The sequence below is a fragment of the Podarcis filfolensis genome (genome assembly GCF_964270895.1).
Source record: "Podarcis filfolensis genome assembly, chromosome: 8".
NCBI classification, from domain to species: domain Eukaryota; kingdom Metazoa; phylum Chordata; class Lepidosauria; order Squamata; family Lacertidae; genus Podarcis; species Podarcis filfolensis.
In genome coordinates this window covers 74475116-74489622 of record NC_139611.1, presented here as the reverse complement: position 1 = coordinate 74489622, position 14507 = coordinate 74475116, and the positions used below count along the sequence as shown (strand labels likewise).

The window sequence follows — 14507 nt, the reverse complement described above, 5'->3', positions numbered from 1 at the left end:
TAAACAGGGAGGAGAGGGAGAAGCAGAGAAGGCAGAAGGTGCTCTTGCCCATGACAGCTAAATCGATAAGAGAACGAATGAGAACACTGATCTGCAAGGCAAGCTCAGCCTTGGACCCTCAAGACTCAGTTCCCAATCTGCATGTCCTTCTGCCCTGCCTCCATTTCTGCGGCTGGTTTCGCACTTGGTTCAAATGCCAGCTCTTTCAATGCACTCCCACCCAGTGGCGTAGCGTGGGGGTGCAGGGGGGGCCAGCCACACCGGGCGCAACATCTGGGGGTCAGGGTTAGGGGGCGCAAATCCACGGGTTAGGGGGCGCAAATCCACGGGTTAGGGGGCACAAATTACTTGCCTTGTCCTGGGTGCTGACAACCCACGCTACGCCACTGCTCCCACCAGACATTTTTAACTTCTTTCCTGTGTGTGTTAAAAACCCAGCTGTAAAAATCCAGTGGCAATTTGCTTTTTGCAAGATGCTTTAAACGGCTCATTTCTTAAACTTGGTGGTGGTACGTTTCTGCACCTGGGTCTTTCAGGTCTGCTTCAGCAAGGGCTGCTTGGACCCTCAGGAGGGCAGCAGTTCCTCCGCTAGAGGCCCAATGCCAATCCCCCCCTCCCTAGGCCCACACTCCTCACACCGAGTGTGTTTGCCTAGCTAAAACCTGTCCTCAAATTCTGAAAAGTTGCTCAGAAGGGATATGTGGCCCTTGGGAATGACAGGTTCCTCGCTGCTGCTATAGGAGGAAAAGTTTTTCCCCCTTATAGTGCCAGCTCAGTGATACCCTGAGGTAGTGTTTCCCAATGTGGTGCCCTCCAGATGTTGCTGGACTACACTCCCATCATTTCTGGTCACTGGCTCTGCAGGGAGTTGTAATCCAACAGCTGGAGAGCATCAAGTTGAGCCTAGGGCTGGACAAAAGTAATTCTAGGGACTGCTTTTGCAACCCAGGCAAAATTGGGGGGTCCAAGCCAGAACTGTATCAGTTTTGGTCAGCTGTCTGAATGAAGAGGCTGCAAAGGCAGAAGAGAAAGGTTGGTAGTTGTCAGTGCATGTGTTTGCTGTCACTGTGTGCACCTGTGCAACCAGTAATCACATAGGATTAATGCCTCCCCCCCCCCCGCCCCCGAAGCAGCATGCAATGACTGTATACAAAATACTACCTTTCAGATAAGACAGTGTGAAGGCTCTCCCATGCTAGGGCAGGTAGGCTTTAGCATAAAAACCAGATACCACACCTTACTCAAGACAGGCAAGGAAGCACTCTTTTTACAAAGGTGCTTCAAACATGCCCAGAGGCAACTTGCATAGAAGTGTTTCTGAAAGGTGTGTTGTTGTTGTTTTAGGCACTAGAGGCAATAAACCAAGGTTTAAAGAAGCCACTTTTAAGGAGTGTGTAATTATCCGATACTGAAATTGAACTTGATTATCAGCAGAAATCAGGCACCTTTCCAAGTGTGGTTATCTTCCATTCCCCTTCACTCAGTGCCAGCAAAAAAGCCTTGGCAACCTGGTGCCCCCCAGCTGTTTTGGTATACAGCCCCCATCAACCCCACCCAGAAAGTCCAAACGTTCTGGAGGGCACCAGGCTGAAGAAAGCTGGAATGAACGGGAGCCCTGATGGGCCAATATTTTCCACAAGCGTAATGTGCCACCCTTAATAGTTGTGGAAACATGTGTCTTCAACGTAGTGCAGTCTTTATTCAGCTGATGCAGCAGAGCCAGCTGCCCCACCTACCTGCTCCACACCTGAAGTTGGCACTTCTCTTGTGCGGGGAAATGGCACTTCCCCCATCAATGAGCTCCCACCACATTGTGTAGCAGGAAAATCCCAGCTTGTTTCAATAAAGAGCACTGTACAATCTGCGGCTGCCCGCGAGCACCTTATGAATAGTGTCCATTATATCCCCTGGGACATGTGACAGATCTCTCCTTTCCATATGCTGCTCCTCATCTTGAAAGCCCACTTTCATTACTGCTGTTTTCGAACTGTTCACTTTGGGAACATCTGCATTAAAAGCTGGGATAGAAATATAGCAAAGGACCGCTTGAACACTGCTTAAAAACATGAGACCAGACTTTGGGTCCCAAGGATTCCTCACTTAACATTACAGCTGCTGGACCCTCTTGGGATCTTGCTTGGTTGATACCTCCTTGGATGCTACTCCATTCAGATGTTGCCCTCTGCTGGTCTCAGACTGTAAAAGCATATGTAGAGAGGTGCCACTGGGAAAGGGACGCGGTTGAGCTGTGGTCTAAACCACAGAGCCTAGGGCCTGCCAATCAGGTCAGCGGTTCGAATCCCGTTGCTCGGTCCCTGCTCCTGCCAACCTAGCAGTTTGAAAGCACGTCAAAGTGCAAGTAAATAGGTACCACTCCGGTGGGAAGGTAAATGGTGTTTCCGTGCACTGCTCTGGTTTCGCCAGAAGCGGCTTAGTCATGCTGGCCACGTGACCTGTATGCCGGCTCCCTCAGCTAGTAAAGCAAGATGAGCGCCGCAACCCCAGAGTTGTCCGCGACTGGACCTAATGGTCAGGGGGCCCTTTACCTTTTTACCAGTGGGAAAGGGTCTTTCAGCCTGCTGTTGCAGCAGCAAAAGTGCTGCCCTAGACAACCACCTAGAATCACCCACTGGAAATAGGGCTGCCCCACCTGTGCTGCCTTGCTTGTACCATTTCTCCAGGATAACTGAAAAGGGCAACCTGCAGAAGACAGGCAGCAGGTATGAGCTTTACCATCCATTCTCCTGTTTAAGAAAAATGACTGTTCATGGATTTGATATGTCACCTGAATTGCAACAACAGAACAATGTGCAGCCAGCTAGCTGTAGGCTGTGCTGCACTCTGATAGCACAGACCACATGTCTTGTCTATGTGATTAACAGACCTCACACCTGAATGAAGGACTCCATACCACTGGCAAATCATTCACCTTTGCCATGCAACATTAAAATGGAGCATGACAAGAGCTCACTAGCACTGTCGGTTGCATATTCTCATTTCTTTTCATACTTACCCCTGTTACTTACACAGAGTCCTTGGGATACGGCAGGCTATATGAAAAACAGAGGGCTGGATAGCATGTTCTTTAATGTCACAGAAAAACACACAACATCAGGTTTTGCTAAAGTGACCCTACTGTCCTCCCGTTCAGTTTCTTCTTGAGGTGGGATGATGGACCCCCGATGTTGCTGAGATAGAGGGGATCAGTCATTTGATGGTGTCTCCCTCTGAGGAGCCTTAAAGGCACAGAGACACCTGTCAAACCTGCTCCCTTGGGTGGGGAAGGTGTAAAAGAATCCCAGCCTCCCGCAGTTTAGCTTGAAGTAACGAGTCATATCTCCCTCTATAATAAAAATGTAAGGATGTCGTACTTCATCACAATCTTGGATTTGGATGAAGTCAGGGGCAGGATCGCGGAGCAAGATTGAAGGCAGGTTGCACGAGCAGTGGCCATGGCAAGGGAGGGAGGACACTGAGCAGGGGAAAGTGGTGTTTTAAAACAACAGGGTTAAGTTTGACTAAAGCTGGGATGGAGAAAAATGAGAGGAAGGGGCACTTTCGAAAAGGAGCAGAGGTTTGAGCAAGTACTATGGAATAGTTGAAGGCTACACATGCTTTATCTATCCCACAAGAGGCAGCTATGGAACGGAAGAGGGGGAAGTTGGGAGTGCAGTGATAGGGAGCTACACTGGAAAGAAGAAAATGTTGTTCTTTTAAATAATGGTAGAAGTTTGTGGAAAGTGCTAGTGGAGCAACACTGAGAGGAAAATGGTGGTTTTAAACAACGACAGAGGTCCGAGTAAAACAGGGATGGAGCGGTACTGAGAAGGGCAGGGAGCCTTTTGCATGCACAAGTTTGGCAGCGGGGGGCAACTTGAACACCTGAGCAGGCCACATGGAACCTCTGATGACTGCCTGTGAGTTGCCCACATATGTGTGAAACGATTAGTCCGTGTACCCAACCATGAGTACTTTGTCATTCTTGGTATTATACCACATGTAATAAAGGAACAGGGACGCGGGTGGTGCTGTGGGTTAAACCACAGAGCCTAGGACTTGCTGATCAGAAGGCTGACGGTTCGAATCCCCCATGACGGGGTGAGCTCCCGTTGCTCGGTCCCTGCTCCTGCCAACCTAGCAGTTCGAAAGCACATCAAAGTGCAAGTAGATAAATAGATACCACTCCGGTGGGAAGGTAAACGGCGTTTCCGTGTGCTGCTCTGGTTTGCCAGAAGCGGCTCAGTCATGCTGGTCACATGACCCGGAAGCTGTACGCCAGCTCTATCGGCTAGTAAAGCGAGATGAGCGCCGCAACCCCAGAGTCATCCGCGACTGGACCTAATGGTCAGGGGTCCCTTTACCTTTACCTAATAAAGGAACACCTCAAAGCTGAGCACGTCCAGTTATCTTTAGATGCTTCTCAGTGGTGTTAAAAACATTCTACTGCAGAAGGTCAGGCAGCGTTACGGCTCCCTTGATTAATGCGTAATGGTCCAATCAGGAAAATCCAGAAATTACCATCTTGCTTAGAATAGGTTTTGATGCAGTGACTAGAAATCAGTCGCGGTTCATGCTGGGTTGGAGGGGGATGGATGGCAATTCCAGGCAGCCAGGGATAACTTTGGGCTGTGGGTCAACTGCACCTTTCAAGCTTCACGGCCGTGCCTCTGTGGAGCAGCTGAGTTATCTCTGTGGCTGGTGCAAGCACAGCAATGGGAAAGGCTCTCCCAACCTCAGTTAAAGTACTGAAAACTCCTCGACTCAAGGGAGGAAGTACCATATGTGCCACTGCCACTGCCAATTCACAAGGGGAGCGTCTCTTACATTACTGATGTTTACTAGTGTAAATGATGCTGTCTCTTCCCCCAAGGGATCCTGGGAACTGTAGGAGCTGCAGCAGGGAACAAGAAGTCCAGGGATCCTGAGAGAGGGACTTGTTGGTCCCTTCACAAAAGCTACAGTTCCCAGGGGTTCTTTGCGAAAGCGAGCCCTAACTAGAAGCCAATGAAGATGCACATTCCCAACTTGTCCAGGCCAATTCATTTCTGCATTCTGTTGTCTCCGATAACACCGCAAGACTGGGCAAGAACAGCTACAGCAGGGCAACTTCCTTTTGGAGGAAGTTCAGTTTTTCACTAGTGAAACTGCTGACACAGGCGAAGCCTCTATGGTTCTGGTACCCAGGATAGGAGGTCGTGCTGGGCATGGGACATTCTAGATGGGAGCAGTATGGGTTTTAGCTGTGAGACCAGAGGTATATAGCACAAAGATCACACACCCTATCGGGCCGATGCTGTGCAAACCATTCATCTTAAGAGCTTTTCTGTGAGCTTGGGTGTTCCCCGCAGCGTAAGATAGAATCCACTCAAAGCAGTTGCTTTCTTCACCATTCTGGATGACCAAGACAGCCACAGTATTTCACAATGCATCTAGTAGTTTGTGCTACTGAGCCCCTTTGCTCCGTCCTGGGAGAACGAGGCAAGAACCCTGATGTTTGGGGGTCGCAGGGGGTGGGCTACCCGCTCAGTTCCCAAGAACCTCACCTGTGACCTCTGGGCTTCCTCACAGGTTAAGGGTCTCAGGGACAGAGAGGATGCCGGGAAATGAGGAAGCAGGAAGGCAGAGAAAGGATAATGGGACTATAACAGGAAGGGGCAGGCAGGGGTGGGGAGGAGGTAGTTCCCCCATGTGACTCCTTAACCTGGGAGGGGGGAAAACAGGTGAGAGACAAGGCACCATAAGGTTAGCAAGACAGGAATAAAAAGAGCAAGCAAACTTCCGTTCCTCAACTGCTGCTACACACAAATCATGGCAGGTCCTCAAAGAATCTTGGATGATTCTCGTTCTCTAGTTTCATTTTTATCCCCAAACCTCCCCTCCTTCGCCAAGGCAGGCAGCAAAGCAGAAGGATGGCAGCCGCTTTGGAAATGCAAGGAAGCCTTAATGACACGCTTTAAGTTCAGCGGAACTGGGTCAATTCTTTCAACGCGATTCTCTTTTTTAGCTTCCCCTGAAAATTAAAATACAAAACAGAACGCCCTGTTGCTTTTCTGACATAACTCATATCTAATTATCTGGCGGTTTGCAGGTCGGGTTTAAAGCACAGTTAAAACACCTGGGTGAATAAAAAGGCACCAGAAATACCATAAGGAAGGCATTTGACCGCCACTGAAGGTAGGCTATGGTGCCACTATCAAAAAGGCTCTCTCCTTTGGAGCCACTCGGCTCACCGCACTTGGCACTCAGAGCAGGGTCTCTTTGACGCTATTTGTCTCACCTCACATCTTCTTAGTGGTCTTTTCAGTGCCAAGTAAATACCTTTTTATTCAACTCAGGCTTTTGAATTGTTTTAAATTCAGGCTGCTTTATGAAAGTAAGGTTTATATTGTTATTAATTGTTGGTTCGTAATTATTACTGTATATTGCATTTTAAAATCATTGCTGTAAGCCATGCAGGGAGCTCTCGGCGGCTGCGTAAATCATCTTCACCATTATCCAATTCCAATTTTGCCAGGGCTGGATCATTATTCTCAACGCCAAATATTAGGACATGGAAAGTGAGATGAACAAGAAATTACCCTGAACACGCACAGAGTGTCCTCCCAGACACATGCGGGACCACTCAGTATTGGTAGCCAGCCCCCAAGTATCTGAAAGCTGAAAGAAAAAATTCTAGGCCAAAGAATACAATATCCTGGGAAGCTTGAAGTCCGGCACCTCCTCAAGCCTCCCACTTAGCCCTCAGTCCAGTGGAAGCCGACCTTTTTATTCTGCCAGTTCCCACCACAACTAGATCTATTTAACTGCCAACCCTTCTGGGTCCATCTGATTTCTGCTTAGACAACACTGAAATTAATGGACCTAAATCAGTCGTGCCCATTAATTTCAGTGGGTCTGCTCTGAGAAGAATGAGCGTTGGCTACAGCCCACTGTCACTTTGCAGCGCTATTACCTGCCCCAATGGTATGCAAGCAACCAGGATAGAAATGCAGCAAAGGTACATGTCCCGCTGCCTCCCCTCCCTCCCTCCTGCTACTCACCTCTCCTAATATCCTGCAGCAGTAGCTTCCCACCTTTTCAGACCCAGGATGCACTTGTAACTCAAACATGCATTTGAGGACCCATTTCTTAATCTTTTACCATACAATTCCACAATGGGAAGTGCTCCTGTTGCAACCCACCTTGGATTAAGCCGTGACCCAAACCACCAGCTGAAGACAGATACTCTACAGCAGCTAACCATTTTCAGGGCAGAGCACCGCTGGAGTAATAGGGATGGGGGGAATGTGTGGGCCTCCCAGATGCTGCTGGACTACAGCTCCTGTCACCCCTGATCTCTGGCCAGGCTGGTGGGGGACTGGTGGTAGGTGCAGTCTGGCAATGTCTGGGGGACACAGGTTTCGTAATGTGTTACAGCCAAGAGTTGCTGAAAATGGACCCAGGAAAATGCAACCCCCCCCCAAAAGGTGGGAGTTTTATGACGTGCAACCAAAAGGGTATGCCCCGAAGAAAATACAATCACCAAAGAGCAGAGAATGTGGTGCTGGGGGGGGGAACCACACTGAGAACAGGTAATGTGAACTCAGGAAGGTCATGGCGAAAGAGAGCATCAAAGCCAGTTGCTAAATAAGAAGTGGAATCTTTAAAAAGGGTTTTTAAAAAGAGGGAAGGCTGTTTGGGAGGATATAAGCTGTTTCTTTTCTTTTTTTTAAGCATTGAACAAATATGAAAACAAAACCAGGCTAGGCAAGACACATTTAATTAAAAGAACTATTGTGGGAAATTTGGAAGTTCTGAAGGGCGCCATTCTTAGAAAGTTTTCTAAAGGATGCTTTCAATTTGGAGAAAAGCCTGGGCCTGATCTCCATTTCGATAAGCGCCAGTTGAGAAGTTTGCGGAAAGTGGGTCGGCAAGGAGAAGCCACTGGGATGTTTCAACCTCAATATTGGGTAGCATATTATAGGTGGGACAGCTTCAGCCTGTACCCGCTGTGCTCTTGGCATTTCTGCATTTTGGGCCTTAGTTCCTGCTAAGATTCCAGAGAGACTCCCTTACACTCTGGATAAGGGATGGGCCTACATTTCTGGAATGTTCCAGCATATGCCAGAGGACACAGAACTGCGCCTGTCCCCCTGCTGCTGCAAATGGTGAAGTGGATTTCAATGCAGTCAGGGGGCTGACTCCTCTGGCCGGCTCAGTCTCTGGGTAGGCTTCAAGTCAGGGAAATGTGCTGGCCCAGAAAGTTCAAGAGAGGCTCTGGGGCCCTGTTGAACTCAGCCCTTGTGTGAGAGGACCGCCCCCCCCCAGCCCACCAAGGCACAGACTGCCCTCCTCACGGAAAACCAGCAGCTTGCTCAGGCTGAGTCTCCACAACTGTGGTTCTCGTGGCTGCTGCTTCAGCCCCTGATTTTGTGGCAAGCTGTCTGCCTCGTCTGCTGCCAACGGGTGTTGATCTGAGGCGACATGAGAAAGTGGCAGCATCTGCTCGGGGCGAGCACATCGGCTGACCCACAAGCCGAAAGAAGCGGTGGGCACCTGACTGCAGCCATCATGTGAAACAGTCCTTGGTGGCCTTTGAGAAGTCCACAGGGAGCAGCGCCACGGAGACTCGCTAGGTTAGGCGAGGGACACTGATCAGGGCTGCATGGAAAAGCATAACCAGCCAAGTCTGAGGGAGATCTGGAGCCCAGTCCCTGAACACAAAAGGGTGTTTCTCCCCACCCACCAACTCACCTGGTCAGGGTGTGTATCTTGTTGCTGTCGCTGGGCGCAGGCGTTGGGCGAGGTGAGCCAAAAGCCACATCACGAACGGCTCTGTGATATAATAGGAGAGACACCTGCACCAGCACATTTGTGTTTTCCAAAAAGTACATCTAATGGACAACCCCAACCATCTGCAGGTAATTCCACCAGCCCCCCAAAGCCAGCAACCACATACACAAATCCCTCTACAGCCAATTCATGATGTATGCACAACACACACACACAAATGGGCACACATACACCAAACTTCCTTCAGCCCAAGACTGTGCTGGATACAAGCCATCTTCCAAACATGCTATAATGCAGACACTCCAGGCAGAGACAGGGTCCAACTCCCCAACAGATACTTTTGCTTGGGGTCTGTGTTATGTGAGCATGTTCTGTCCAAAGGAATACCAAGGATTTGAACATTTGCAGCCACGGCATGCACAGCAAACACACCTGCCCGCTCCTTCGCACTCACACCCCGGGCACACACAGGCTCACACGTTTCCCCGCACAGAGATCTCTTTCATGCATTCACCTTGACATCGATACCACTGCCCGCAAACCACGCCATCCTCTCCGCAAACAATACCCTCTCTCCGCGCACTCACAGACCTCTGCCAAACTGCCCCTTTCAAGCACGCTGCCTCCGTGGTGCACAATGGATTGATTCATGGCACACGCATGTGGCATGGCACACACACCCCTCTCTCGTTATACGGAACTTGTGCCACGTAATTCCCATTGCTTTCAACTTGCCAAATCCGGCTCACCCTACCGCACACAAACAGTAGTTATCCATGCACACAACGGAAGGCGATCTGTGACGAATAACCTTAAGAACCGCTTTCTCAGTCTTTCTGTTCCCCCACACACCCACACCCAGCTCCCTCACATGCAGATTTTTTTCCTCCTTGACCAGTCCTGGGGGACTCTTCCTCTCTGTGTGTTTGTGTGTGTGTGTGTGTGTGTGTGTGTGTGTGTGCTTTCTTTTCCCTGAGAGAAGAACCCAATAGTGTTTTCAAAAGAGGTTGGTGTATATCTGAGGATGGGACTCCCTTGGGTGGGTGTGGCCCCCGAGGCGTGTGTGCACGCACATGAATCGTTCCAATGCGCATACAGCGTGTCCATCTCGTATTTTGGAGTGGGGGGAGGCAAATTTTTTGGGGGGGGGGTCATGCATTGGATCCCTCAATGAGGTCACGGGTCCACAGGTGCGTTATGTCAGGAAGTGCCCACAGGGGTGGTAGCAGCTGGGACCTCTTTAAGAAACCCCCGGTTGGTTTGGCTGGGTGGGAGGGATGGGGACACTGCGCATGCATTTCGCCTTCCTTGGAGAAAGACACACATGACATATGAAAGAGAGAGAGAGAGAGAACAAGAGAGAGAGAGAGAGAGATGCCCCAGGTGGCAACTGTTGAACCCCAGAGAAAGAGTGCTTCTCTCTGTTCTCATCTTTGCTTCCACTTGCCCCTGGAGGGGGCAGGCAGGATGGAAATTTAGCATTCCACAGCTATCGGGGCTTCTCATCTTTCTAAGGAAGGTGAGTCGCCTCCTCCCACACAAAACCCCCACACATTCCCCCTTCCTCACCACCAAACTTAAGGTCATTAACCTACCTGCCAATCCCCTTCACCACCCAAGCTTTGTGCGCAAAGGCTGACCCATCTCCCTTTCTCCCTCTTGCCCCTGACATGCCACCTGTCCCCCCACCCACCATCCTCTCCAGCACCTCTGCCTCATCGCCTCTCTCCTCCTTGTTGCTCTGTGTCAGCCCCTTCCCCTCCCCTTATTCTTCATCGCCTGTTTCTTGCACTCACCCACCCAGCCCCTTTCCTCCAGCCTCCATCCTGGTCCTCCTTATTCCCTTATTCCCAATTCCCTCCCTCTCCCACCCCGCAGGTCAGGGCTGGTGAACTCCCCATGCAAGGAAGGTTAACCTGTTCTGGTCCTCTTCTCCTTCTGCCCTCCTCGCTTGCCATCCTCCGTCCTTGGCTTTGGCTGTGGTTCACGGGTGGTGGTGCCTATTGACGGATGCTCTCCTCTCTCTTTCTCCCCATCATCGCTTAGCTCTGGCTGTATGTCTCTCCCTCTCTCTCCCTGGGCCGCTGTCTATGCTGTAGCAACGCAATGCGGCTGTTGTCTGGAATGGAACTTTATCAGACTTGCCTGGATCCAGACGGCAGGGAGGGCGGGGAGAGAGAGAGAGAGAGTGAGAGAGGGAAGGAGGGGAGAAGAGGGAGCGGCGGAGAGGGAGGGAGGGAGCTGGCTGGGAAAAATTCAAATGGCAGCAAACCGAGACAATAAGCGGCAGGTGAGCTAGGCAGGTGGGGCTGAGCCCAAACAGACCCACGCCACACTCTGCGCCCATCAGACGAGAGTGTGCAGCGCGGCAAGTGTGGGACAACGCGGCTGGCAAATGCAAGGCAAAAGACGCAAGCCGCACCACATGGACCGAGAGCCAGACATGCCATGTTGCATGGCCCGCCACAGGTCAAGAGCATGCCAGCCACGCATGGCTGCCTCGCGTGAAAATGACAAAAAAAGTGCCGCAAGGCACAAGCCGGAACCGTCCGTGCCAGAGGAATGGAGCCTCCATTTTCAGTGGCAGTGTATCTTAAATTACATGGGGCAAATGGGCATGGCCCGCACTATCATGCCAGATCGTTGCTGAGCACCGAACGCTGGAGCCAAGGGACCTTTGGTCTGCCCCAGAGAGACGCCCCCCCCATGTTCACGTTTGAAATTCACACGCTCTCCACATTAAGTGTACGCATGAAACACAGATGCACCACACGCGTGTACGTACCTAGACAACGGCACGTGAGGCGCAAGGCAAATGGCCCGTCTGCGAATGAAGCAGCCCCTCCCATGCAGGCAGCTGCCCCCGCCCCAAAAAGTGCATGCCCAGTGCCCACAGGTACAACCCTTAAAAAATAAATAAATGGGTACTTCCCAACTCCATGCATTGCTTTTGCAAGGGCTTTGTGTTGCTAACAAAGGCTACATCTCACAATATAGCTTCCACACCACGCCAGACAGTCGCTCACAGCACAAACAAGGACAATTCACGCAGTAAAACAAAGAGCTGCTTCAGACCACACACTATTTCCCAAAGGTTACAAAACACAACCCGATCTGCGTATTCCTGCAGTTTTGTAAATGCGTATTGCCCTCCATGTGTGCAGAACCAAAAGGTCACTCCCCTAGGATCATGCTTTAAAATAAAACAAGATTCCAGAATAATTTATCTGGAATAAGTACCCCCTTTACACACACACACACCGAAGTCCTGCACACAGAATCTCTTCCACTTTGCTCATCCACTGTCAAGGGAACGTAACACAAATCCTTCTCTGCCCAAATGAGTGAACACAAGGGGTGAACACAGGGGGCAGCAGAAAGGTCATGGAGAGACCCTGCATATCACACGGTGATGTGCCTCACCACAACTTAGTGCAAGGGGCAACGTGCACAGCTGACATCTTCACATGCCCTTAAGGCCAGGCATGAACTTGCCTCCTTGTATGTGGTCCCGGGCTTCTTCAGTGCCCTCTGATTTCCCCTAATGTGACTCACAAAGCCATCTGTTGCTCCCGTGTTGCTTGCGCAGCACATGGCATTTGAGCACCTCACATAAAGAGACGGCGCCATCCTTTCCCATCTGGAAAGGCCTTGCATGCCACCCTTGGGCGAAGGGCAAGATAAAAACGCAACAAGTATATCTCCAGCACTTGCACGCCTTCCCCGTCTTTCTCCTAGGCTCAGTATCATTTCTTACAGCTGCTCCAGACATCCACCTTGCCCACTTTCTCTCCAAGGTCAACTCCATTTCTCAAACCCTTTTACCCACAGAAGCCTGGCATCCCTTGCAGGTCAGCACCTGCAGAATCTTTGTCTTTAAGCCTCTTTAAGCCGGTTGTGTAATTTACACAAACAATGGCCTGCACCGAAAGAAAGGCAACTGTCACGCAAACCTGCAAATTTGTTCTACAAAACGCATTATGCAGAATCGGCAATCTTGAGTTTTTAATCTTGTGGTTTCCGCTAGCCACAAGGAGTCCTGCAAAACACTGGATCTTCATTCCTGACCACTGAAAATTGTATTCAGCAACCTCTCCAGCCTCTGAACCTGGAGAAAGATGTCTGCCTCCGGCCCCAAGATTTCTGAAGATATAGGGTTGCCATGTATCCTAGTGAGGAGTGCCTCCCTCCCTCATTATTAACTTTAAGGAGGAATTTGAAAACATCCCCATTCACCCAGCCATTTGGTGGCTGAAGAATGCTGTACCTGCAAACCTCGAGAAAACACTGGATGGAAGTATGTGGGTTAAACCACAGAGCCTAGGGCTTGCCAATCAGAAGGTTGGCGGTTCGAATCCCCGCGATGGGGTGAGCTCCCATTGTTCAGTCCCTGCTCCTGCCAAGCTAGCAGTTCGAAAGTACGTCAAAGTGCAAGTAGATAAATAGGTACTGCTCCGACAGGAAGGTAAATGGCGTTTCCGTGCGCTGCTCTGGTTTGCCAGAAGCGGCTTACTCATGCTGGCCACATGACCCGGAAGATGTACGCTGGCTCCCTCGGCCAGTAAAGCGAGATGAGCGCCGCAGCCCCAGAGTCGTCCGCGACTGGACCTAATGGTCAGGGGTCCCTTTACCTTTAATATGCTTCCGAATGTCTTTTGCTTGGTTTTTGTTTTTAAACTGTGTATCTGTTTGCTGATTACAGTAATAATGATAATAATTTACAGCTAACAGTTGTCTGCTTGAAAGGATGGCTGGACCAAGTATGGTTTAAAGACAAAACACCGTAATTAAAGGCGAGCAGAAGGGTCCCTTCTACTTCCCCTGCAAGTTAGCAGCACCCAGAAAGCAGACTGAGAAGACACAGGAGTCACTTCATCCCCCTCTGCCACAGTAGGGTCAAATGCATTTAACTTCCATTTAAATTGCAGTGCTTGCTTCTACATTTGCACCTATCCATATGAATTAGCAGGTGCACATTTTTTGCAAACCCGTCCCCTCCTTTTTGGCAATGCACAAACAGCAGCCCCCTTAGAAGAAGGACATTTCAAAGAGGGGTCGTGCTGGCGTGCAACTTTCTCCTTCAACCAAATAGGTGTGTAGACGAAATAAATGTGGGTGTGTTGTGCCACACAAAGAGGAGCCTCTCTCAAACCATTTCCAGGTCTCGTGAAGCCGGTCTACAGCTTTAGGCATGTGGCTCGCCTTCCGGTGCACCACCCCATGAGGAAACTGCAACAGGGAGTTTCTGAGGTTAAGCCAAATCGCTTCCAGCAACAGGGAGACACCTTGCTTGCTACTCACCCTTATGGCGGCTGGCGCCCCGCTGCCAAGTGGACCAACTCGGATGGTGGCGTTGCCCCAGGGAAAGCTAGGAGGCTGTACAGTTATCTCCTGATGGTGTTATTCTAAACCATACAACCTACTACCTCAACACGAGGCCACGCAGCAGGAGTTGGAAGAAGAGGAGAGAAAGCTTCCCAACCAGGTTTCGTCTGGAAATGTGGCAGGACCCCCAGCAGGAGGAGACAAGCTGCGCCGCAGATTGAAGACACCAGTCATTCGTTGGCTAGGAGGAAGTCCAGCTGCAGGAGACAGAGGTTTTCACACAGCCCTACCACCAAAGAGAAAGAGGCCAATTTCGCCCCCTCTAAGATCATAGAAACCTACTGCCATGAGGAAATAGAATGGGTTTTCTTCTCAAATACGCTTGGCTTCCACCCAGCTATATGTAAGAG

At 50.3% G+C, this 14507-nt stretch overlaps 2 long non-coding RNA genes across 4 annotated transcripts in view; one reads left to right on the top strand and one right to left on the bottom strand.

The window, feature by feature from the left end:
• Positions 1-4691: 4691 nt before the first annotated feature.
• On the top strand, positions 4692-7737 carry LOC310769213. The gene is made up of 2 exons (XR_014551533.1): positions 4692-4970; positions 5002-7737. It is a non-coding gene; the product is annotated as an uncharacterized lncRNA (long non-coding RNA).
• LOC310769171 overlaps positions 7694-14507 on the bottom strand; it is a 45279-nt gene continuing 38465 nt past the window's right edge. For all 3 annotated transcript variants that reach the window (XR_014551480.1, XR_014551481.1, XR_014551482.1), the window contains exon 4: positions 7694-14354. This is a non-coding gene — a long non-coding RNA (uncharacterized lncRNA). The remainder of the gene's footprint in view (positions 14355-14507) is intronic.